We start from the raw sequence: 22994 nt of genomic DNA on the forward strand, positions 1-22994 counted from the left end.
GCCACTGACTTAACACTCATGGGGTTTGGATATTGGCACCAGCATATAACTTATTGATAACTTTTTTTAGAAGAAAGGCCTGAGCTGGAGGCAGGTTTTCAGGGCTGCTGCCAGGGAAGGAAGCAAGGGGAGGTGTCTTCCCTGGCTGCAGCCCCAGAAAGCTGCCTATGGCCAGTGCCCAGGGATTGTACAGGAGGTTCCCCAACAGGGGAACCCCTGCCAGAGTCCTGGTGCTGTGGGCTGGAAGGGCAGGCTGGGGGAAGGGCAGCAGCAGGGAGGAGGGCTGCAGCCCAGATACCAGGTGCTGGGGGCCCACAGAGCTGCATGGTACCTCTGCCTGCTGCTGCCCTAACCATCTCCCCTACCCATGCAAAGCCCCAGCATCCAGGCTGCAGCCCCTTCCCTGCTGCTACCCTGCCTGCGGGCAGGTTTGTGGGGCTGCAGATAGGGAAGGCATGTCCCAGCACTTCCTTCCTTGGCTCCAGCCCCACAAACCTGCTTTCTGTTTATTGGCAACTTGTTGCTAATTAGCAGCATCTACTGTACTGAGTTTACAGTAGTCCAGCTTGGAGGTGACAAATACTTGGATCTCTGTGACCAGGTCCTTGTCTAGAAGGAAGGGACATCTCCCACTCTAGAAGGCATTTTTAGATACTGACACTGCCTGGCCATTCAAGCCTAGTGAAGAGGCACATGGGACCTGATGCTTTGCACCATTTTGATGAAAGGGGGCTGTAGACCTTCAATTGGCTAGTTCTGCCAATTGTTTCTCCTTTGTGGTGTTTCCTGCATTCAGCTTAAGTCAGCTGCTCTTCATCTAAGAGCAAATGTCTTACATGTTTTCTGACCTCTTTGTACTGGCAATGGCTGCATTAGTGGAGAATGAGGGTATGTCTACATTGCAATCACAGGGTGTGAATGCAACTTGTGTGTAGACATACTTGAGCTCACTTTAATTTAGCTAGCTTAATCAAACCAGTGAAGCTGCGGCAGCACAAACTTCAGCATGGGCTAGCCATGCAAGTCATTACTCAAGGTCCCAGGTGGGTTTGTTCTGCCTACACTGAAGACCATGCTGCCATGGCCTCACTTCTCTGCTATCGAAGCCAGCTAACCTAGAGAAGGGAGAAGAATGGATAGTGTGAATCCCTGTGGGAAGCATTTGAAGGACTTTGAAACCTACCAGATTCCCTCTGTGGAAGGCTGATGACTTCTGGTAAGCCTAACAAGTGTGTAGACCTTTAATTGTTTTCTGATAAGTTTTTCCTGTAATGCTTTTGTTCTAAAAATAAATGTATTGTGCCTTGTGACAGCTGGCTGAGCACTGGTAGTTATAGCCCTTTGAAAAGGAACAAAACTGCAGTGTCCGGACTAAGCTCAGACCCGCTAGTTTAAACTTAGTGAAGGGCAGGGAGGCTGCAAGCCCAAATACCCAGTCTGGAGGAAGCAGGATATGCCCCAAGAGAGAAGATGGCTAAGACGCCTGAGACCTGAGTAAATGCCCTTAAGGGGGCCAAGAAAGGCATCAGAGATGCAGATAAGCCTGGAACTATGCCAGTGGTCCTTTCAGTTCAGCAGGTGGGAACCATGAGGAAAGCTCAATTTGTGTGTGTGTGTGTGTGTGTGTGTGTGTGTGTGTGTGTGTGTGTGTGTGTGTGTGTGTGTGTGTGTGTGTGTGTGTGTGTGTGTGTGTGTATGTCTTTGCTCAATCAGAGCCATACAGATCAAAACATTGAGGCACATGTTTAACTTGAAGCATACTCTTGAATTCAGTGGGATTACTCACATGCTTGAGTTTTCACATGTCCTTAAGTACTTTGTTGGATCAGAGCCATAGACTGTCAGTCTACTGTCCTTCACAAGCCATTAGATTCTATTTAAAAACATATTTTAAAAAGAAAAAAAATTACATCTAACTGTGCACTGACAGAAATAAAAGAAAGGATCACTGGGATTAATGCCAGCATTTGGAAATCTGATTTTTCCAAAAATCAGAATTATCATTGGTTTCAGAAATTTCAGATTTCAGACAGCTTGGCTTGCAGGAAGAAACAGAATATTAGTTCAGATTTCTTTAAATAAAAGACTTGAAGAATCCTTAAAGTAGTTTATAGCGGGCTGCACAAGAAAATCTTTATTGGGGGGGAGAGGGAGAGGAAAAGAAAAAAATCTGACACTTCTTGTGACAGGCTGCTGTTCTGAAAGAGCATTTATTGCTCTTAGGCACCACCACACATTTGTGAAACAATGGCTTGAAGAAAAGCCCCTCTGATCTTGAACCACTTTAGGGAGGAAACTGTTTGCTAGGTTCCACCAACAGGAAAATGATAAGCAGATTGTAGCTAGGGGACGTTATCAGTTCACACCATCAGCTCCCAGTGACTATATAGAAAATATATTCATCTCAGAGGGAGGATCACTTCATCCCTAAGGGAAGCTACTGCAGCCAATAGTGAGCTCTGAGCTGGCTTCTCCCATTAGCTGCCTACCTAGAGGCAAGAAGCTACATTAGCAGTTCAGAGAAGGAGCTGTCTTAGCTGCAGGCAGCCACCTAGTGGCTGGGAAGAAGCTAGATGAGATCTTAGTGCTCTTGGTGGAAGCCCAGGTGGCTCTATCAAAGCTACACATTGACCACCAAACAGTATTGTGGAAACCTCTCTATAGGCCAAAAGCCTAGTCTCAGGAAAAGTTTGCGGTGTCAAACCTTTAACCCTAGTGATGGGGTAACCATTGAGGGGAAGCTCTGCAACTAAAAGTCAGTGTCAGAGTTTAAAGCAAGAAAGGACCTACAAAGTATCTAGTCTGGCCTCCTGTACATCACAGGCCACCAACACCTGTGCACTAAACCCAACAACCAAAATTAGACCAAAATATTATAGCCCACAGGATACAAAATGATTATGTGCCACATGCAAAGAATAGGCAGGATCAAGATGAACCAATGCCCGAGGTCCCTGCAGTGGCAGGGAAATATACCCAGATAATTCTGGCAAGTGACCGGCAACCATGTTGCAAAGGAAGACAACTAAACTCCCAAGGTTACTGCCAGTCTGAGCCAGGAAATTTTTTTTTCCCAGCTCAACATATGGTGATCATAGAATATCAGGGTTGGAAGGGACCTCAGGAGGTCATCAAGTTCGAGCAGGGCCAATCCCCAACTAAATCATTCCAGCCAAGGCTTTGTCAAGCCTGACCTTAAAACCTCTAAGGAAGGAGATTCCACCACCTCCCTTGGTAACCCATTCCACCACCTCCCTTGGTAACACCACCCTCCTAGTGAAAAAAGTTTTTCCTAATATCCAACCTAATCTCCCCCACTGCAACTTGAGACCATTACTCCTTGTTCTGTCATCTGCTACCACTGAGAACAGTCTAGATCCAGTTAGACTATGTGCATGTGAGCAACAACCAGCCAGCCAAGCACCTGAGAGAGAGAGGATGCTCTGTGCCAACTCAGAGCCCTAGCCCACCTCCAGCCACGGTCGGTCGTCTGAGTCTTCAGAATACTTGGGAAATGGAAGGGTGCAAGGAATCCTCTGCAATTCTGAAGCATGAGTTTTAGGCACATAAGACATTAACTGGAATTGAGCCCCAAGGCTGCTGAGTCCTGCCCCCTTCCCTCACAAGAAACCCATCATACAAGTGCACTCATAAATTTGTTGAAGTCCAGCTATCTTAAAACTAATTCAGTTATTTGTTCCCACAACTTCTACTGGGTGGCTGTTCCAGGACCTCACCCCACTGATGTTTAGAAACCTTTTAATTCACAGCTAGAATTTGTTCATGGCCAGTTTACACCAATTTGTTCTTGGGCCAACATTGTCCTTTAGAAGCAGCAAAGAATCCTGTGGCACCTTATAGACTAACAGACGTTTTGCAGCATGAGCTTTCGTGGGTGAATACCCACTTCTTCAGATGCAAGTCAGACTTTACGTATGGAGTGGAAATCCATCTTTTACGTATGGAGTGGAAATCCATCTTTTACGTATGGAGTGGAAATCCATCTTTTACCTCTGATACATTGTCCTTTAGTTTAAATAGCTCTTCACCCTCCCTGGTATTTACTCACCTAATATATTTATAGAGAACAATCATATCTCCTCTCAGCCTTTGTTTTCCTAGACTAAACAAGCCAAGCCAAGCTTGACACCTTTTAAAAGTGAATGATGAGATTAGCACCAACAATTAGAGAGTTTAAAAAAAAAACTGGTTAGGCCCTGATTGCAGGATTCTGGAAATGTAAGGTCTGGCCTACTTATGTAAGTAATTATAGGCTAATTGGTACTGATTGATTCAGTAGTAAAGGAGGAATATGGAATTATTAACTATTATTAACTAACTATTCAATTAGTTCCTTGGTAGGCTACAGATACAGGAAGATGGAAGAAAAGTTAAGTGAAGGAAGATTAAAGAGAAAGAACAGAAAATTAATAAAAATAATAGATTACAGCATTTGGCATTTCTTTCACTAGAATGCTGTAAGAAAATTTGAATTTGGAGGCACAAGGAATTCTGGAATATCAGGTCACTATACATACTAATAATTATAGAGCATTCTTAATCCATAGATCTCAAATCACTTTAAAAGGAAAGCAAGCATCATTATCTCAATATATAGATGATGAAACTGAGATACAGAGAGATGAGATGACTTGCCCAAGCTCACGTCAGAGGCAGATCTAGGGGTAGAACACCAGAGAATTCCTGAATGGAAGTCTAATGGCCTGTCCATTAGACTATGCTGCCTCTCCTAAACTACAATGGTTTGGGAGTGATTAGAGTGAAAGATTGTTGTAACAGGGTTCACTCATCACTCTTCCTGCCAGCTGTCATGGGAATTAGCTCTGCATGTTAATATGCCCTCTTCAGATGGTGCTTCACTGCTGTCACTCCTGCTCTAGGACCCACATCTCTCCAAGTACTGCAACATTCTCTTGAGCAACACAACCCTCCAGCCATGCCACACACTGTGCTGCCCCTTTCTGGGGGACCTGCAATCTGCTGTTCAGCCACTTTCCTTAGTGGCTATGCAGCAAATTATCTGGCCACTTCCTCATGTGGCCAACATCCTCTTTGCCCTTGCCTCAGCCTGCAAACTCCAGCAGCTGTCTCTCACTCCCCTAGTCCCTGCTAGTAGCACTGCTCTGTCCAGGGTGCTGTGAGTTCTCTCAGGCCTCCAGACATACAGGCCTTCCTCCCTGGGCTCCCAGCAGAGAACAGTCCTCCTCTGCTCTGCAGCTCCCTTTTTATATGGGCCTTCTTGGCCCTGATTGGCTGCTCCCTTCAGCTCTTCTCTGATTGGCTGCCTCCTGCACAGCCTCGCTAGGTCTCTATTAACCCCTTAGAGCCCAGTGTGGGGCAGGTGCCCCATCACACCTGTATACTTCCTTTGAGGAATCTGGCTCAGTGATCGCTTCTCATTGTCTCCCTATCTTTGTTGTGATCTGGCACTGTTTTTGGAGTGATTTTTGTGATTCTAGCTAGTTTTATTTGAAGTGTTCTCATTAGAATTTACTTCCCAGTCTTGTTAAGGATAGCTTCTTTTTAGTATAGGCCTTTTTATTTTTACAATACTAAAATTTCTGAGATGTGGCACAAATATGTACATTGTATCAGATCTTTTTTTCATTTCTTTAAAGTTTGCCATAATTGAGTTTGTGTTTGTGATGTTACTTGGTTCAATTTTAGGAACTCACCATTCTGTCAAGTTTCACTGGCATATCTGAACTACACTAGGAAAATCAATTATGGTGTGCTGAAACAGCCTTGGATGAAAGTTCATCCAATGAACTCTAGGAAATCATTTGGCATCTTCCAAATTCCTAGACTAAAAACATAATTGCTGCCTCCTCATTATGATTAATAAGCCACCTCTACTCCGAGACAATATCTGTTTGCAATCTTAAAGAAAATCAAAATCACAGATAGAGGCTGCTAAGGTACTGTCTTGACAGTCCTGTGAGCTGTCTACACTGAATTAATTGCATTTGAATTATATATAATGATCAACTGTGAAGAACAGGAGCTCTGAAATAAATAGACCATGCTCACAAAGTACAAAAGAGTCACAAGTGAAGAGATTCTTATGTAACCAATGTTACTATGGTGAGACAGAATGGCAGCAAAAAGATTATAAGGCATTGCAAATTATTCAACAGGAAGAAGGGCCCTAAGGCTAAGGTATGTAATCCAACAGAAGCCTTGTGTGTTTGTATGGAAGAGTTTTGAATACTAATAAGTACTAATCAGTCAAAATCAGCTCTGCTCCATGGATGTTGCGGGCACTCGGTACCCTCAGTCCAGCAAAGATTAATGCATATGCTTAATTTATGCCCTATGAGTAGCCCCACTGAAATCACAGTACATAAAGCTGAGCACATGTCTAAATCTTTGCAGGATCAGGGTCTTAGTAAAGTAACTTGACCAAGAGGACAACTGGAAAAATCACCCAAACAGTAATATTCCCCATTCCAAGCATTTGACCTTGACGATTGCTATTCCAGTTGCAGAAAAGGTCAAAGATATGGATCTTGGAGAGGTCAGGACAAAGTTAGTAAAATGAGAAATACAGTAAACCTTAGCAAAATGGGAAGCTCTATGTGAAGTGGGAAATTTCTCTGTAGTTGTTTGTTTTTTGCTTTTGGTCTTTTTAGTTTGTTTATTTGTTTTCTCTTCAGTAGTTTCCTCGCCAGCATTTACCATTTTTGAAGACTGATGAATCAAAGAAACAGGAGACAAGTCAGAACCTTAAAAATAAAATCTTGGTAGTGAGGCGTGGATGTGCAGTGAGATGTTTTAAAAGGTACATCAACGTTTTAGGAATGTGCGCCCTGAATATTAAACAAGCTTTTATGTTGCCAGAAGTGCTGCCTAGAACCAGCCCTTCATTCTCTATTATGTTCAGAGTGTTTAAAAATGTGTAGGCAGTGAGTCCTCCCTAGATTATAGAGTGGTTCAGAGAATAATGTGCACTTCAGCCAGATTGAATATAGCTTGTATCTGTTTAACTGCCTTATTGCTAAGTAACGCAGAAGCTAGAAGGCCATGCTTCTGCTGCTATGTATATATAAAATAATAATGGTAATAATAATGAATGATAAATACATAAATAAAAAGTAGGGAGAAAGGGTAAATAGTCACTGTGCAGTTCCACTCCACGGATCAGCAGCAGTGTTCTGGAGTCTGGCCCTGTCCTCTGAACCCTGATTGGCTAGGGGAAGGGCAGACAAGAGAAGCTGGCCACTCCCCTGCTTGAGAGCCTTGGCTGGCTAGAGAGCTGGCAGGAGACCCCCACCCCTACTTGCTGCTGCCAATTCTCCTTGGCTAGATAGGAGGATGGGATTAAGATTCAAGAAAGGACTGCAGAGGCTGCTAGAGAGGGCACATGCGGGTGCAGGGACACAACAGACTAGGAGTCTGAGCTCAGAGCAGGGGGACATGCTAAGGGGAGAGCCTATTTGTATGGCCACGATGCATAGGTGCTGGAATTAGGGGTGTTGGGAATGCTGCTGCACCTCCTGGCTTGAAGTGAATTCCATCATATACAGGGTTTACAGTTTGGCTGAGTGGTTCACAACACGCCCATTATATAAATGGTTCCACCATGAGCTTGCTTCATGGGTGAGAATTGGCCAGAGACGAAAGGGAAGGAGGTGCACTGACTGGTAATTGAGGGACTAATGCTGGTGGGGCACTGGAACTGTTTGTTGGCTAATAAAGGTGGCATGATTTCAGGCTAAATCCCTGCCTCCCCAAGGCTGTAGAAGGGTCCTTCACCCCAAGGCAAGGGGTGGGAGTTTGGAACTAACTAACAGAGAAGGGATCCCACACCATACCCGCATTCCCTAAAGACATTTAATGGAAAGGATCATAGATTTATAGATTTCAGAGAGTTCGAGGCCAGAAAAGAACATAGATCATCAAATCTGACCTCCTGTATATCATAGCTCATTAAATCTCACCCAGCTACCCCTACATTGAACCCAATGACTTTAGTTAGACTAAAGCATTTCAGTCCTCCGGAGACAAAACTGTAGTGTGCCACTAGCAGAGAACAGGAGAGATTGAGGTACCACCAATGCACAAGGCACCTGTGATGGCAGGGATTGATCAGGTAAGATATGCCGAGGTGATCCCAGAAGGCACTCTACATCCCATGCTGCAGAGGTAGGCAATGCCCACCCACTGCCTCCTGCCAGTGTGACCTGGGAGAAAATTCCTTCCTGACCCCTAATATGACAATCAATTTGATCCTGTGCATGTGGGCACACAGCCTGGCACCTACGAAAGAGTATTCTATATACCACCTCAGAGCACTGTTTCACCACATCTAGTGTCCCACCTCCAGCTGTGGCCAACCTCTGATTCTTCAGAGGAAGGTGGAAAAAAAACCAAACCAAACCAATGAAACAAAACCAGAATACATCTGACAATTATATCTTTCCTGATGCCTGAAGGTGACTGACTGAAGCCCTGAAGCATGAGCTATGATTATTTGATTAATGTGGAGCTAAGAGTGTTATGAGCATGTGGAGGGAAATTCAGGCATTCTCTTTCTCCCTGTGGCCTATGAAGGAAGGGGATGAACAGGGGGACTCATAGATTCACAGATTCCAAAGCCAGAAGGGACCACTACGACCAGGCAGCCCAACCTACTGTGCACATAGGCCACAGAACTTCTTCCAGAATATAGCATATCTTTTAGGGAAACATCCAATCTTGTCTTAAAAACTCCAAGTGATGGCAAGTCTGCCACTTCCCCTGGTGAGCTGTTCCAATGTTTAATTACCCTCACTGCTAGGAAATTGCATCTTATTGCAATGCTGAATTGGTCTAATTTCAACTTCTAGCCATTACATCTTGTAATGCCTTTGCCAGCAATATTGATGAGCACCCCACTGTCAGATCTCTTTTCCATATGTAAATACCTATACACGGTGATCAATTCACCTCTCAACCTTCTCCTTGATATACTGAATAAGTTGAACTCCTTAAGCCTCATGTCATAAGCTTATTTTCCAGTCACTGAATCTTTTTTGTGGCCTTCCTTTGAACTCTCTTCAGGAATTCCACATCCTTGGTGGGCACCAAAATGGGACACAGGATTCTAGTAGTGGTCTTGCCAATGCATGAACAGAGGCAAGATCACTTCCTTACTTCTACATGGTATTCCACTTTTTATACATCCAAGGATCACATTAGCCCTTTTTGCCACAGCACTGCTCTGACAGCTAATACTGAGGTGATTTATGATTACCCCCAAGGCCTTCTCTGAGAACTGCATTCCAAGATAGAGTCTCCCATCCTACAGTTATTACCTGCATTGTTTTTCCCTGAATGCATTACCTTGTATTTGGTGGCACTAAAATGAACTTTTTTGGATTGTTACCATTTAACCAGGTGATATAGATCACTCTGTAAGAGTAAACCGTTCTCTGTGTACTACACCACCAATCTTTGTGTCATCTGCAAACTTTACTAGCAATGATTTTCCATGCCAGGTATCTGTGTTAGGCCAAATATTTCTGGAATACTTCAGCAAAAACAGTTGGGCCATTTGTCAGAATGAAGTTAGGGGACAATCGTGTTAATTTTTGTAACAGACATTTCATTGAGAAGCTCTACCATCTCAGTGCCTGTGAGCAGGAATTGAACATTGGCAGGAGGATTGTCCTGGTGTTGTGGATGTGCCTTTTACTAGCCTCATGAAAAACTGCCCAAATTTGGGAAAATTATAAGCCTTCAAGACATCTTAGTTCATACATTCCATACAGACTTGTGTGGCAGAGTGCTGAGAGCCAGCAGCTCAATCAGCACTCTGGTCACTGTAAATCCAAATAGTTCCCCAGAGAGGGCTTGATTGAGGGAACGAGTGGCTAATTTCTAGATCAGTTTGGGCTGAGGAAAGCTAAGGAGCTAATTAGCCTGCAAGAGTAGAAAATGAGCACAGGAAGGAAGTGCCAGGAAAGGAGAAGAGAGGAGAGGGAAGGAGAGAAAGAAAGGCAGGCCAGTCGGCTGACCAGCCAGCCAGGGTAAGGGGACAGCTCTGTGTGGGGAGATCTCTTCCCTCTCTTATGATTGCATGACACTGTAAATGGAATTGCTGCACAGGACTGAAGAGGGTAATGGTTGATAAAATACAAATAAAGTACACAATGGTGGTCACGAACTCGAGGATTCAGAGCCATTTATATGAGAAGATAGGAGTGGAGGGCCACAGCCTGTCACACTTGTCAGAGAATGGCAGCTAAATTTCCCCAAGAGTCCATCTGTAGTGGGTATGGCCCATCCCTGGACTCCAGGAGCTGATCAGGGCTTCACCTCAATTGTTGCATCTGGCATCTAGGGTCTGCTGTGGCACAAGGCACAGAAATAGAGAACAGGGAGACTGTGAGCACTATCCATTCTGTACACTGAAAGAGGCAAGGGTCCTCTGGAAAAAATTGTGTGTGTACATGTAATTAAAGTTTATCATTCATATGAACAAGGGAGGCTGAATTAAGGTTGCACAGGGCAACCTTCATTCTATCATTTCCTAAGTCTTGAGCACTTGACTTGACTTTACAACTGTAACTTAACATAATATTTTAGTGTATAATGTTACGAGTCTACAAAAATGAATAAAATAAAAATTAATAAAGGAGATGGCGAGAGAAATGACTGCTACAGGCAGAGAAGTTGGCTGAATAGAGTTATCTTTTCCAAGTGGAAGAAAAATTCATCCTGTTCCAAAAAGTTTTGGACCTATACTTTGACTACATGGCTTTTAGCTGGCTTATATGGCTGAGTAGCTGAGGGGTTTGGGCAGAGGGAGAGGAGAAAGAGGGAGGGATGATAATGAGGCTGTCAGACTGAGATCACAGGTATTCATAATTAGCTGATTTTTTTTCGCTCTACTTTTTAAACATGATGGATTAAATTCTCTCCTTTACTCCAATTCTTTGGTGATGCTTTGGCAGCACAAAGGGTCCAAAAAGCCACCAGATCTCCTCATCTGGGGATTTCTTCCAGCTTGGGGGAGTCTACACTGTGGGAAAAAAAACCTGCGGCAACAAGTTTCAGCACCTAAGTCTACTGACTCGGGCTCACTTTACAGGACTAAAAATAGCAGTGCAGACATTCCCACTCAGACTGAAGCCTGGGCTCTGAGACTGACTTGGGCTTGCAGGGCTTGCACTATGGGGCTATGAATAGGCAGTGCAGATGCTGGTCTCAGAACCTGGGCTCCCGCCCAAGCAGGAACATCTACACTGCTATTTTTAGCCCCATAGCACAAGCTTGAGTCAATAAACCTGGGTTCTGAGACTCACTGCAGCAGGGTTTTTTTCTTTGCAGCATAGATATAGCCATAACTGTCAGAGTCAGCAAAGCCAGCTCCTGTACTACCCCCTGGAGCTTCCAATGTACCGTGTGTGTCAGGGGTGAGACGGGGTCTGGCCAGAGAAGAACTGATGGATAGCTCCTAGGGGATTTTAGAGCAGCCCATTGGACATTGAGTACAGAAGAGAATCCAGAACAAAGTTTTTAATTCCACCCCCCTTCGGGATCAGAATTTCACAGCTTGTTCCCATCTTTAATTCTTCGGAAAGGTTATACTGATATTATTGCTCCCTTTCATGAGACACTTTATGCTGCTACATCTGGACTGTAGCTAACAAGCACTGGTTACCTGTTAGTGTCACTTGCACGTGGGAGCTGGTGTGCTGAGACCACAGCCTACCATATTGTCTCTTTGTTTCCTAGTACTCCTCTGTTGGTCTGTCTGTATCCATCTGTTGTCTCTTATCTTATACTTAGATTGTAAGCTTGTTGGGGCAGGGTCTGTCTTTTTGTTGTGTGTTTGTACAGCACCTAGCCGAGTGGGGTCCTGGTCCTTGACTGGGACTTCTAGGCACTATGGTAACTTAAATAAATAATAAATAATAACAATACTCATTAATTATGTGTGGCTGTCTAAGTTACTAGTATTCGTGGGGTGCTAGAGAGAGCAGGACTATACCGTGAAGAATGTATTGCGGAACATTTTTTGTAGGGATACATTGTTATTTTGATTATGAATATTTTAAATATGGTCATAGTTAAGGGCACGTAACATATACTATGTTAATTATTTTGATGCTCGAACATTGATTGTTATATTTTCTAGTGAGGAGAATTGTGAGGTTTTATTTTCTACTCACCAACATATCGCTGTCACCAGTCTACTTAGTGACTTAGGCTATGTCTACACTACAGGCTATGTCTACACTACTGCCTATGAATAAACCATTCCCCTGAGCGACATAAGTACGATGGCATAAGCGCTTTCCTGCCGACATAGCTTCTGCCTCTCGCAGAGGTGGTTTTTTATGCTGACGGGAGAGCTCTCTTCCATCGCCATAGAGCATCTTCGCCACACGCGCTGCAGCAGCACAGCTCTATTGGTTCAGCTGCGCCAATGCAGCACTGTACATATAGACATGGCCTTAATGTCACCAGGTATCTAAACTATGTTTGGTGCAGTTGGAGTAGAGACAGCATCCATATTTTCAGGTACAGCTATGACAAGTAAATAAAAGCAGTGCATAGCTAGGCAGGAAGTAAGTATGTACTATCTGTTTAAATACATGTTATTAGTTATATTTGTGGTCATGACGTGTTATTGCGTTGTATTTTGTGTTGCACTGCAGAAAGGAAAGCCCTGGTGGCATGTGATTAGCATTATGCACATGAGTAATCTCATGGAAGTGGTTTGGACTACTTATGGTGCATACAGTTAAACACATGCTTAAGAGGTTGCTAGACTGGGGATTAATTTGTTTCTGGTTGAGGAGAGAAATGGAAACTTTTTCTGACTCTGAAGTAATTAGAATAAATGATACCGTTTTCAGTTTTTTCCAGTGTAATAATTTTTCTCTGATTAAAACTTGACATAGTAATTTTTGATATATTGAGCTTGTGTGAATTAGTTTATGTGCGGGGCAATTATGTCACGCATACTCACATTAAGCAAGGGTAGCAGATTTGGACCATTAATAGATATCTGTAAACCATACAGTTGATGCTTGGGTTTTTTTAGAAATCACACTTTTTATGAGATATTTTGTAATTCTGAATATATCGTAATCTAGCCTCTTCATGAGAGAAATAGTGTCATTTTGTAATTGAATATTTCATATCTGACTTCAGTCATATTTCTGTAGCTACAGATATAATGTGGTATGGTACAGAGTTAGTACATTAATTGTCTGAGATTGTCTAACAACTATAACATTTTCTATATAAGAATATTATCGATCTTTCGATTGGCTCACCAGCATGAATGTAGTATTGGAAATCTCCAGCATCTTCCTGACATTCAATGTTTTAATCTTTATCTTCTCCAGAATAATGATGATGATGATGATGAAGAAAGGGGATGGGTTTGGGCTTTTTCAGTTTCAGCTATAGTATGAAGTAGATATAAAAAATTCCAGGTGGAGAATGACTATGAAGCTGTTTCTTTTTTCCTGATCTGCCCCTACTGCTACAGTGGAGTGAGTGAGTTGAATACAGTTGCTCTCCTAGGCCTGGTCTACACTACGCGTTTAAACCGGTTTTAGGAGTGTAAAACCGATTTAACGCCACAACCGTCCACACTAGGAGGCACCTTATATCGATTTTAATGGCTCTTTAAACCGGTTTCTGTACTCCTCCCTAACGAGAGGAGTAGCGCTAGTATCGGTATTACCATATCGGATTAGGGTTAGTGTGGCCGCTGATCGACGGTATTGGCCTCCGGGCGGTATCCCACAGTGCACCACTGACCGCTCTGGACAGCAATCTGAACTCGGATGCAGTGGCCAGGTAGACAGGAAAAGCCCCGCGAACTTTTGAATATTTCCTGTTTGCCCAGCGTGGAGCTCCGATCAGCACGGGTGGTGATGCAATTAAAAATCAAAATAAAGAAAGAGCTCCAGCATGGACGATGCGGACGTGATCGCTGTAAGGGCAGGCAAATCTGTTCTATCAGCGCTCCGTTACAGAAGACGAAATTCAAAATCATTTTTTAAATATCTCCAGACAGACGCCATAGCAGGGACTCAGCGCACTGCTGCGTGGCAAGCGTAACGGAAAGCCAAAGAATCAAATGGACGCTCATGGACTGGAGGACTCAAGCTATCCCACAGTTCCTGCAGTCTCTGAAAAGCATTTGCATTCTTGGCTGAGCGCCAAATGCTTCTAGGGTCAAAAACAGTGTCCGCGGTGGGTCAGGGCATAGCTAGGCAATTTACGCACCCCCCCACCCACCCCCAGAAGTGAAAGGGAAAACAATCCTGTCTTGACTCTTACATGTCACCCTATCTTTACTGAATGCTGCAGATAGACAGGATGGTGCAGCACTCAACACCAACATCCTTGCTCCCCCCGCCATGGGTGGCTGATGGTACAATAAGATTGATACCCATCGTCATCATCAGCCTATTGGCACATGGGGCAGTGCAAAAGGACTGGTAACCATGCGTACTAGCATCTGTCAGGTCGATCAAGGGTGCCTGGTCCTAATTTTTCCTGGTAGATGGTGCAGTATGGCTGATATCCATCATCGTCATAGCAAAAGGGGGCTGAGCTCCATCAGCCCCCACCCTTCATGTGTAAAGAAAAGATTCAAGTGCCCCTGAACTAGCAGAGGGATGCACTCCTTACTGTCCTGTCTGGACTATCATAGCAGCTGGAGGCTGCCTTCACTAACAAGTCACTGTGTCTTATTCCTGCATTCTTTATTACTTCATCACACAAGTGGGGGGACAATGCTACGGTAGCCCATGAAGGCTGGGGGAAGAATGAAATGAACAGGTGGGGTTGTTGCAGGAGCACCCCCTGTGAATAGCATACAGCTCATAATTTCTGCAGGATCTGACACAGAGCAGCTGTGCTCTCTGGTTCTCTGATACAGTGGTTCTCTAGTACACTTGCCCATATTCTAGGCAGGACTGATTCTATTTTTAGATACCAAAAAGGAGGGATTGACTCAGGGAGTCATTCCCAATTTTGGCTTTTGCGCCCCTGGCTAAGAGCAGCCAGGGGCACTTATGACAGCAGCAAATGGAACAGTGCAAAAGGACTGGTAACCATGATCATCTTATTACCAATTTATGGATTGGTAGATGGTGCAGTATGGCTGATAACCATCTCTGCTGTCATGCAAAAGCAAAAGCATGCTGCTGTGTAGCACTGCTGAATCGCCTCTGTCAGCGGCATCTAGTACACATACGGTGACAGGCACAAAAGGCAAAACAGGCTCCATGATTGCCATGCTATGGCATCTGCCAGGGTAATCCAGGGAAAAAAGGCGCGAAATGCTTGTCTGCCGTTGCTTTCCCAGAGGAAGGAGTGACTGACGACATTTACCCAGAACCACCCGCGACAATGATTTTTGCCCCATCAGGCACTGGGATCTCAACCCGGAAATGCCAAGGGGCGGGGGAGGCTGCGGGAACTATGGGATAGCTACGGGATAGCTACCCACAGTGCAACGCTCCAGAAATCGACGCTAGCCTCGGACCATGGACGCACACCACCGATTTAATGTGTTTAGTGTGGCCGCGCACACTCGATTTTATAAAATCTGTTTTACAAAACCGGTTTATGCAAATTCGGAATAGTCCCGTAGTGTAGACGTACCCCTAGATAGAGTTTATGGAATTGTAGGTAAAGGGTTAAGATGATGTTGTTGCCCCTTTCCTTGTTTACTCTCTTACTTCATTTAACTGCCTCAGCTCTGAGCTGGGGACTGAGATTCAAGCAGTCAGAGAACAGGTTGTTAGTATTTTATGCTTCACACTCTCCCACCCTCAGCCAACAATAAATTCACCCACCAAACATGATTATGGCAAAGATTGCAGAGAGGACTTTCAAAAGAAGAACAGACATCATGATGAAATTGGCCCAGCACAGAATGCCTGTGATTAATAAGAGCCATGTAGATCAGGGAGCAAGTAAGTTCTATCACCACATAAAAAAGGCAGCCAAAGCTTTGCTACAAAAGCCATTTCTCTTCAAAGATTGGTCATAAATCAGTCTGTGGGGAAACATTCCATCCTCTAGGCAAAATTCAATCAGCAGGTCTCTTTCCACACTCGTGCTGGACTCACATAGTGATTGAAGGTAATGTGACTTCCTCCAAGCTTGTTTCTGTTCTTCTTTGAAGCAGACCCCTTCATCTGTCACACCTGTATATATTTCTGGTTCTGCCACATTTACTGTGTTCAACTATTTTATTGCTCAAAGAGTATTTATTTTATATTTTCTAGCAAGGAGAATCTTTACATTTTATTTTTTTAGACTCACCAATATACCGTTTTCATTAGTCTGCTTAATGTCTCCAGGCATCTGAGCTATGTTTGGTACAATTGGAGTACAGATGGCATCCATATTTTCAGCAGCACCTATGAGGTGTAAATAAAAAAATGGCACATATTTAGGCAGAAAATAAGTATATATTATGTCTTTAAAACTGTGCTATTAGTTATATTGGTGGTCATAGAATGTTCTTCCTTTGTATTTTTTGTTGCACTGTAGAAGGTAAGGTCTCAACCTATGCACAATCTTAGCTTTATGCATGAGTAATCTCATTGAAGTGACTGGGAATGAAGACTGTGCAGAAAGTTAAGCATATACTTATTTATTCACAGGACTAGGCCTTATTGAGGCCTATGCAACCTAAATTTGACTTCCTGTCACCAGGCCTGCTGCTGGCAGCACTGAGCAGTCTTGGCTACTCCACTGATTCCATTTTACTCCACACAGCTTTTGTGTCCACAGATTGACAGCACAGAGGAGCTACTGATTGGAGTGGATGGGGAGGCTATGTAAAGGTTCATGGAAATTAATTCAGTCATTGGATTAAACTAGCTTCCACATAGTGGTCCTGAGCTCTGTGGCTTGGAAGCAAATAATTCCCTTGAATCTAGTAGTACATCTGCCCAATAGTTAGCCAAGCTAGTCAGGCCAGGCACTGGCTGTAGATTTCACAACCAGTGCAACTACAGGAGAGAGAGGAAGTGTTATGGAAGAAGAGAGGTTGTTTACTGCAGCTTTCCTCTCCTGGCTGGCAGGCCCTTCTGTCCCTTCTCACTGTAATCTGGGTAGAGGAAGTTAGTGATTAGGGGATGAGGAACATAGAGGAAAGAACAGAGGGATGGGATGGGAAAGGGAAGATTCAGGGGAGAAGAATGGAAGGCCTAAGTAGTGGTGGAGAGAAGGAGAGTAGCCAAAAGAAAAAAGAATATAAATGGAAAACAAAGGGGCGGGAAAGAGAGAAGACAAAAGATTTGGGAAAGGGAAGAATGAATATAATCAGGATGGGGAAGACAGAAGGGAGATAAGACAAAATGGAGGGAAGAGAAGACAAATTGGTGGAGGAGAGATTGGAAAAGACAGTTTTGAAGAAAGAGCTACACAAGAAAACATGGAGATGCAATACCACTACATTTTATAGAAATTTTGTTTTATTCAACTTTTTGTATCCATGATTGAATGGTCCTTAGGTTATTTACAGTTGGAATAATCTTTTAATGTCCCCAGCATGTGGCCAGGGAAAGAGCAAGACCCCCTACTCAAACTTGACCTCCTTTGGCACCATCTATCACCTTTACTCTGAAACTTGACAAGTATGTGACTCAGCACAGTGCCCCTAGGGATGGGCTGGCCAACAACAACCAGGGGCTGTGGTAGAAAATCAAGTTTAAAAAAAAATCCTATTCTTCAGCCTTCAGACTAAGTGAGAGGGATTACAACATCACTGCTTTGTCAAGCTTTCAGTTCCTCTTCTCATTCAGGGAGTAATTCTTGAAATGTCCAGTGTATGAAAAGAAAAACAAAAGGCATTTACAATTGCTAGTTGAAATATGATATTGGCACCTGATTTTAAATGAGAAGAATCAGCTGAGCTAGTTAAAAAATGGCATGACGACAACCCTATCCAAGTCCTTCAGTGCAGGCGATTGAAGGAAACAATGTATAATGCTAATTACTCTGCAGTAATGCCAATGTTCTTTATTCAGAGGCATTTTCACTGGCACAGAGGACCCAGTTGAAAAATACAATTCCATGCAAAAGACCGTGTGCCACCAAAACACAGTTCACAATACAAACATTATCTGCCATGCACTAGGTGGATAGCGGTTATATACTTCTTTCGGTAATCTCATGCAGGGTTGATTATATTGCACTATGCAGAGACAGAAGGGTAATAAGACTGCATAAACTGATTGAATTTCGCTATCCAAATTTTGCCAAGCTGTTCTACACTGATTACAGCCAACTTAGATGAAATGAATAATAACGAAATTAAGGAAAATTATTTGTTCAGCAAGATCCATTGCTATTTGTCTGGCATGTTGTAATGTAATTAGAGCTGATCAAACTATTAATTGTGAACAATTTATTAGTCACATTTGGCCTTTTTTGTTTGTGAATTCTCTGTGAACACATCTCGGCTTTTATAGATTTTTTTGTTACTTGTAATTGCTCAAAAATATTTAAAACTGTTCTTATCAAGTACTCTGGAGCATTTGTTTTCAGAATTTATTAGGGCTGTCAAGTGATTAAAAATTAATCATGATTAATTGCACGATTAAGAAAATTAATCGTGATTAATCACACAATTAATCGTGCTGTTAAACAATAGAATACCATTTATTTAAATATTTTTTGATGTTTTCTACATTTTCAGATATATTGATTTCAATTACAACACAGAATACAAAGTGTACAGTGTTCACTTTATACTTATTTATGATTACAAATATTTGCACCATAAAAAACAAAAGAAATAGTATTTTTCAAGTCAGCTAATACAAATATTGTAGTGCAATCTCTTTATCCATGAAAATTGAACTTAGAAATGTAGAATTATGTACAAAATATAACTGCCTTCAAAAATAAAACAATGTAAAACTTTAAAGCAGTGGTTCTCAAACTGTGGGTCGGAACCCAAAAGTGGGGGTTTTACTGGGGTTGCTAAGGGCCAGCATTAGACTTGCTGGGACCCAGGGCTGAAGCTGAAACCCAAACTTCACCCCCAACCAGGACAATGGGGCTCAGGATGCAGCCCCCTCTCACCCCAACCCGGAGTGGCAGAGCTTGGCCTGTGGCCCCCTTTCCCCACACCCAGAGCAGCAGGGCTCAGGCTCCAACCCCCCCCCCCAACCAAGGGTCATGTAGTAACTTTATTGTCAGAAGGGAGGTTATGGTGCAATGAAGTTTGAGAATCCCTGCTTTAGAGCTGAGTCCACTCAGTCCTACTTCTTTTTCAGCTAATCGTTCAGATAAACAAGTTTGTTTACATTTGCAGCAGATAATGCTGCTCACTTCTTGTTTACAATGTCACCTGAAAATGAGAACAGGGGTTGTGGCACTGTTGTAGCTGGCGTTGCAAGATATTTACATGCCAGATGTGCTAAAAATTCATATGTCCCTTCATGCTTCAACCACCATTCCAGGTGACATGCATCCATGCTGATGACAGGTTCTGCTCGATAATGATCCAAAGCAGTGAGGACCGATGCATGATTCATTTTCATTTCCTGAATCAACCTGAAGAAGGTTGATTTTCTTTTTTGGTGGTTCAGGTTCTGTTGTTTCCGCATCAGAGTGTTTTTAAGACTTCAGAAAGCATGCTCCACATTTCATCCCACTCAGATTTTGGAAGGCACTTCAGATTCTTAAACCTTAAGTCGAGTGCTGTAGCTATCTTTAGAAATCTCACATTGGTACATTCTTTGTGTTTTGTCAAATCTGCAATGGAAGTGTTGTTATATCGAACAACATATGCTGGGTCATCATCCGAGACTGCTATAACATGAAATATATGGCAGAATGCAGGTAAAACAGAGCAGGAGACATACAATTCTCCCCCAAGGAGTTCAGTCACAAATTTAATTAACGTATTATTTTTTTAACAAGGCTCATCAGCATGGAAATGTGTCCTCTGGAATGGTGGCCGAAACATGAAGAGGTATATGAATGTTTAGCATATCTTGCACATAAATACCTTGCTATGCTGGATACAAAAGTGCCATGAGAATGCCTGTTCTCACTTTCATGTAACATTGTAAATAAGAAGCGGGCAGCATTATCTCCCATAAATGTAAACAAGCTTGTTTGTCTTAGCAATTGGCTGAACAAGAAATAGGACTAAGTGGACTTGTAGGCTCTAAAATTTTATATTGTTTTGTTTTGGAGTGCAGTGATGTAACAAATAAAATCTACATTTATAAATTGCACTTTCATGATAGACTGCACTACAGGACTTGTATGAGGTGAACTGAAACATACTTTCTTTTGCTTATCATTTTTACAGTGCAAATATTTGTAATAAAAATAATAGACAGTGCTCATTGTTCACTTTGTATTCTGTGTTGAATTGAAATCAATATATTTGAAAATGTAGATAAAACATCAAAAATATTTAGCAAATTGCAACTGGTATTCTGTTGTTTAACAGTGCGATTAAAATTGAGATTAATCACAATTAATTTTTTGAGTTAATCGCATGAGTTAACTGCGATTAATTGGCAGCCCCATTTATTATTTGAGCTGTGTGATTGCTCACTTAATTACGTGATATGATTTCTCTTCCCTAATAGGATAACAACCTTTATAAACAGGAGGAAAGAATGAAGAAAGTCCTGAGGGTGATGCGTCTCTAAAGAGAAGGTATGGAGGACTTCAGGGAGGAAGACCAGAAAGGTGATAAGGAAATGCTAGGAAAGTTAAAAAATTTCCTATCCTTTCCTACACAAGAAAGAGCATTATATTTGACTGTATGTGAAACCCATATTTAAAACTAGTCGGATTCTCTAATTACTGAAGGAGAAAGATAAGCTTTATTGGCTATCTCTCTGGCTTTCTTTTCATTTTTCGGCTGTTGCATTCACACTATGTAACTGCATATGTGTAGTCTTCTTCACAAAAGTTGCTGCCAACTCACTGCCTGGTTTATTTGTCTGTGTGCCAGGAGTTTCAGGGTGGTGCCATGGATTCTTTGTATTCTTCTGTCCCACAATACACACCTTTATATGTCAGCCAGGTGAGTGGGTTGAATCCACTGTTCACATCATTTGCCCACCATTAACCCCAGTAATTAACTGCATGTATGTGCACAGAAGTGTTTGCAAAGGTTTCATGTAACTTTTTCCCTTTCATTGTGGTAAGTGTGTTATTGTCGTTGTCAGCAACAGAGTTTCAGGGATTCTGTACCTGTGCTGAGTATCACCACCTACGCATGTCAAATGAAGGACCACTTTCATTTTTTGTCTCTTCACCTTAATGCCAGGTGAAACTTGAACCAGGACACTTAAAGTTCAAAGTACTTGAAGTACTTTGAAGCTCCACCATGGAGCTAAAGGGAAATCTCCATTGGTTGCTAGTAGTAGTCCTGATGTGGGCCTGATTCTCTTCTCACTTACATCATTGTAAACCAGAAATAACACCACTGAAGTCAATAAAATTACATAGGTGTAAAACCAGCATGAGATCGGAATCAGGCCTGATAGACTTGTTAAATCTTATTGATCAGTATATAAATTTTACATTAAACTGCTGATTTGAATTTGATTACATGAATTTGAGAAAAGAAAGCTTGATGATCTTGTTACAGGTTTTATTAAGTCTTAATTTTTATTTGTTTAGAAAACACTCCTACAATCTGCAAGATAAGCACATTGTACGCGTAGCTCTTCTGATTAATACATTCCAGTGCATGTCTGACACTACCAACTCCACTCACTCCCATGCCTGTTTTTGTCCCTCCCACAGGAGAATCTGCACCTTCTGCGATGCCACCCAGAACAGCCTTGCTGTCCATGTGTGCCTACCAGCTTTGGTTTCCTCCTTCTGGCTAGCATTCTTCCCCTAATCTGAATTCAGATTATTCCTATTACCACTCCAGTCTGACAATTATATAATACTGATTTTAAAAAAGAAAACTCTGGAAGTTAATGTAGCATGACAAATAACTGAAAACCTAACATGAAAGCATAAAATAAAATCGGTCTCCCAACATCAATTCTATCCTTGTGTTCTGACACCCAAGTATTCGTCTCACCCACCTCCATCTATACTGAATGCATCATTCTATCTATACACATTAATAATAAAGACCTTAGGGCAGGGATCCTGTCATACTTTTATGTCAGACACTAACAAGTGTCTGCTCAATTATGTTCAGCAGCAGATACATTTTTAAAAATAGGTGAACCATGGTAAACCAAATGCAATTAATGTTGGCTTCTGCAATGGCAAAGAGCTGTTTTATAATGACAAGAAGTGTGTTTTTCTGGATAAATTTAGTTATAAGGGGAACTGGATTTACAATTAAGCATTTTAATGGGAAATCAACACATGGGAATGTCATTTATTCCTCTATTGTGTGAGCCCTTTTAGATGATTATATCTTCAATGCTTATTAATAGACGTAAATTATGTTATTCCCATGAGCTGATGTCCCTATGAACTGCTTAATACTAAATCCAATTTCCTTTGTATCTAAAGGTATCTAGCAAGAAATGCCTCTTGACTGTACATGCATCTGACGAAGTAGATATTCACCCACGAAAGCTTATGCTCCAATACATCTGTTAGTCTATAAGGTGCTACAGGACTCTTTGTCGTTTTTTACAAAACCAGACTAACACGGCTACCCCTCTCATACTTGACTATACAAAACACCCCTTTGCCATAATATTCTCTAGAAAAACCAAATGGAAGACAACTTGACTGCTGGTAGAGAAAGGGAGGGTGCCCGTTTGCCAAAGGGAGGAGGATCAGGCTAGAGACATGGAAGAGATGAACTGTCTAGGGCAGGGTGCCCGTTTGCCAAAGGGAGGAGGATCAGGCTAGAGACATGGAAGAGATGAACTGTCTAGGGCAAGGCTACAGAGCATGTCAAAAGGCAGGAGGGGAAAACGCTAGAGTCTTTGCTTTGACATCTTGCCCTTGTAAATCTTTGTTGCTCCGCAGCTACAGCCAGT

At 42.5% G+C, this 22994-nt stretch overlaps 1 long non-coding RNA gene across 1 annotated transcript; it reads left to right on the plus strand.

The window, feature by feature from the left end:
* The first annotated feature begins 1008 nt into the window (after nucleotides 1-1008).
* On the plus strand, nucleotides 1009-22108 carry LOC123365888. The gene is made up of 3 exons (XR_006577813.1): nucleotides 1009-1216; nucleotides 20610-20679; nucleotides 21781-22108. It is a non-coding gene; the product is annotated as an uncharacterized LOC123365888 (long non-coding RNA).
* The last annotated feature ends 886 nt before the right edge of the window (nucleotides 22109-22994 follow it).

The sequence above is a fragment of the Mauremys mutica genome, chromosome 3 (genome assembly GCF_020497125.1).
Source record: "Mauremys mutica isolate MM-2020 ecotype Southern chromosome 3, ASM2049712v1, whole genome shotgun sequence".
NCBI lineage: Eukaryota > Metazoa > Chordata > Testudines > Geoemydidae > Mauremys > Mauremys mutica.